The sequence below is a fragment of the Phytophthora infestans genome, genomic scaffold (assembly GCF_000142945.1).
Source record: "Phytophthora infestans T30-4 supercont1.1 genomic scaffold, whole genome shotgun sequence".
Lineage (NCBI taxonomy): Eukaryota > Oomycota > Peronosporomycetes > Peronosporales > Peronosporaceae > Phytophthora > Phytophthora infestans.
Genome location: NW_003303758.1, coordinates 425,266 through 429,281, shown reverse-complemented (window position 1 = coordinate 429,281; position 4,016 = coordinate 425,266). Strand labels below are relative to the sequence as shown.

The following is a 4,016-nucleotide window of genomic DNA, read 5'->3' as shown; positions in this document are numbered from 1 at the left end:
GTGAAAGGGGTATGTGCAGCACATGTGGCATGTCCGTGAATACGTGAATTGCGTGCGATTCGAGCGGGCTGCGGATTGGGCGTGTTGTGTCTGAGCTAGGTGCTCTTATGGTGTAATGGTTAGCACTCTGGACTTTGAATCCAGCGATCCGGGGTCCAAATCCCGGTAGGAGCTTGGTATTGTGCGGCGTTGCAAGCATAGTATGTAGCGATGGCGCCAGCTGTCGTGTGGGGCTTTAGAAAAGCGTTTGAAATTTTGTTTGCGGATTGGTGAGCTAGTGCTGGTCTTATGGTGTAATGGTTAGCACTCTGGACTTCTGATCCAGCAATCCGGGTTTAAATCCCGGTAGGACCTCGTTTTGCACCGCTTCTACCCGGCCCTACAACGCCCCAGCTGTTGCTGCGTTGCGCACCTGCCCACACGCTACAGCCGCGTCACGTTGTGTTGCCGTGGTGTGTTATATCGTGTCCCGGCGATCCGCTGCCGATTTAAGTGGTAGCTGCTGCTCTGGCAGAGCTCACCAAGCCTAACTGCCGACTTCGCTGACTGCACTACCAATTCTCCAAGACAGCCAGAGGGTTCATCGCAGCCTTCCGCGAGAACAATTGATCCCGTGGGTATCCATAACACGAAGAAATGCGACGTCAAAGCGAGTAGCAACCGGATGGCTCGAGGCGGGGATTGAAGCAAGCCTGGTGGCGAAAGAAGCATGCGAGCATGGTCGTAAGTGTAGGAGCACGACGATATGTGAAAGGGGTATGTGCAGCACATGTGGCATGTCCGTGAATACGTGAATTGCGTGCGATTCGAGCGGGCTGCGGATTGGGCGTGTTGTGTCTGAGCTAGGTGCTCTTATGGTGTAATGGTTAGCACTCTGGACTTTGAATCCAGCGATCCGGGTTCAAATCCCGGTAGGAGCTTGGTTTTGTGCGGCGTTGCAAGCATAGTATGTAGCGATGGCGCCAGCTGTCGTGTGGGGCTTTAGGAAAGCGTTTGAAATTTTGTTTGCGGATTGGCGAGTTAGTGCTGGTCTTATGGTGTAATGGTTAGCACTCTGGACTCTGAATCCAGCGATTTGGGTTCAAATCCCGGTAGGACCTCGTTTTGCACCGCTTCTACCGGCCCTACAACGCCCCAGTTGTTGCTGCGTTGCGCACCTGCCACACGCTACAGCCGCGTCACGTTGTGTTGCTGTGGTGTGTTATATCGTGTCCCGGCGATCCGCTGCCGATTTAAGTGGTAGCTGCTGCTCTGGCAGAGCTCACCAAGCCTAACTGCCGACTTCGCTGACTGCACTACCAATTCTCCAAGACAGCCAGAGGGCTCATCGCAGCCTTCCGTGAGAACAATTGATCCCGTGGGTATCCAAAACACGAAGAAATGCGACGTCAAAGCGAGTAGCAACCGGATGGCTCGAGGCGGGGATTGAAGCAAGCCTGGTGGCGAAAGAAGCATGCGAGCATGGCCGTAGGTGTAGGAGCACGATGATATGTGAAAGGGGTATGTGCAGCACATGTGGCATGTCCGTGAATACGTGAATTGGGAGCGATTCGAGCGGGTTGCGGATTGGGCGTGTTGTGTCAGAGCTAGGTGCTCTTATGGTGTAATGGTTAGCACTCTGGACTCTGAATCCAGCGATCCGGGTTCAAATCTCGGTAGGAGCTTGATTTTGTGCGGCGTTGCAGGCATAGAATGTAGCGATGGCGCCAGCTGTCGTGTGGGGCTTTAGGAAAGCGTTTGAAATTTTGTTTGCGGATTGGTGAGTTACTGCTGGTCTTATGGTGTAATGGTTAGCACTCTGGACTCTGAATCCAGCGATCCGGGTTCAAATCCCGGTAGGACCTCGTTTTGCACCGCTTCTACCGGCCCTACAACGCCCCAGTTGTTGCTGCGTTGCGCACCTGCCACACGCTACAGCCGCGTCACGTTGTGTTGCTGTGGTGTGTTATATCGTGTCCCGGCGATCCGCTGCCGATTTAAGTGGTAGCTGCTGCTCTGGCAGAGCTCACCAAGCCTAACTGCCGACTTCGCTGACTGCACTACCAATTCTCCAAGACAGCCAGAGGGCTCATCGCAGCCTTCCGCGAGAACAATTGATCCCGTGGGTATCCAAAACACGAAGAAATGCGACGTCAAAGCGAGTAGCAACCGGATGGCTCGAGGCGGGGATTGAAGCAAGCCTGGTGGCGAAAGAAGCATGCGAGCATGGCCGTAAGTGTAGGAGCACGACGATATGTGAAAGGGGTACGTGCAGCACATGTGGCATGTCCGTGCATACGTGAATTGGGTGCGATTCGAGCGGGTTGCGGATTGGGCGTGTTGTGTCAGAGCTAGGTGCTCTTATGGTGTAATGGTTAGCACTCTGGACTCTGAATCCAGCGATCCGGGTTCAAATCCCGGTAGGAGCTTGATTTTGTGCGGCGTTGCAGGCATAGAATGTAGCGATGGCGCCAGCTGTCGTGTGGGGCTTTAGGAAAGCGTTTGAAATTTTGTTTGCGGATTGGTGAGTTAGTGCTGGTCTTATGGTGTAATCGTTAGCACTCTGGACTCTGAATCCAGCGATCCGGGTTCAAATCCCGGTAGGAGCTTGATTTTGTGCGGTTGCAAGCATAGAATGTAGCGATGGCGCCAGCTGTCGTGTGGGGCTTTGAGAAAGCGTTTGAAATTTTGTTTGCGGATTGGTGAGTTAGTGCTGGTCTTATGGTGTAATGGTTAGCACTCTGGACTCTGAATCCAGCGATCCGGGTTCAAATCCCGGTAGGACCTCGTTTTGCACCGCTTCTACCGGCCCTACAACGCCCCAGCTGTTGCTGCGTTGCGCACCTGCCACACGCTACAGCCGCTGGGGAGCGCCAGGAGTGGAGGAAAGTGCGCGTCCGAGACGTCGGTTTTGATGCGGTTTGGCGTGGTATCTTGCCCGAGTGGTCTAAGGGGGCGGACTTAAGATCCGCTACACATACCAGTCTGCGTGGGTTCAAACCCCACAGATACCAAAGCTATCCTTCTACACCTTGTGGTGCTCTGTGCGGCGCAGCGTGTATTCGCGCTGTGCGACTTGAGAAGGATGTGTGCTGCTGCACTTTGCCATCGGTAATTTATTTTGCGCACGAGCCAGAGACATGGGCCACCTGGTAATTTATGGCTGATAACCCTGTGTGGGTGAGCTGGACGCGTGATATTGCTAGGGACTGATGTCGGACAGATTGGGTGTGGGAGTATTTTATGGTGTCACTTCTTGAGAGATGTTGCGGTGTCCCCGGGCAGGCGAGAAGCAGCCCATGAGCTGCGTGCTGTCGACGTGCAAGGATAAATGAGGTTGCGCTGTCGTGGAGAGCGCCAGGAGTGGAGGAAAGTGCGCGTGCGAGACGTCGGTTTTGGTGCGGTTTGGCGTGGTATCTTGCTAAGGGGGCGGACTTAAGATCCGCTAGACATACCAGTCTGTGTGGGTTCAAACCCCACAGATACCAAAGCTATCCTTCTACACCTTGTGGTGTTGTGTGCGGCGAAGCGTGGACTCGTGCTGTGTGACTTGTGAAGGATGTGTGCTTCTTGTACTTTGCCACCGGTAAAATATTTTTTCCTCACTAGCCAGATAACATGGGCGCACCTGGGTACTCTATGGGGTGATGACCCTGTGTGGGTGAGCTGGAACTGTGATTTGCCTAGGGACTGACGTCTGACAGATTGGTGTGGGGAGAAGTTAATGGTGTCACTTCCTTGAAAAGATGTTGCGGTGTCCCTGGGCAGGCGAGAACGCAACCCATGAGCTTGCGCGCTGTCCACGTGCAAGTATAATTGATGTTGTGCCTGTCCTGGGCATGCCAAGATTGGAGGAAAGTGCTCGTGCCGAGACCTCCGGTTTTGATGCATTTTGGCCGTGTTATCTTGCCCGATTGGTCTAAGGGGCGGAACTTAAAATCCCTCTATACATACCATTTCGTGTGGGTTTCAAACCGCCCCTAATATATAAATCCATTCTTTTCTCCCCTTTGTGGTGTCGTGGCGCGGCGGCGCCC

General features: G+C 53.8%; 1 non-coding gene across 1 annotated transcript; it reads left to right on the top strand.

The window, feature by feature from the left end:
* The first annotated feature begins 282 nt into the window (after positions 1-282).
* PITG_25218 lies at positions 283-354 on the top strand. Its single transcript has one exon. It is a non-coding gene; the product is annotated as a tRNA-Arg (tRNA).
* Positions 355-4,016: the final 3,662 nt, after the last annotated feature.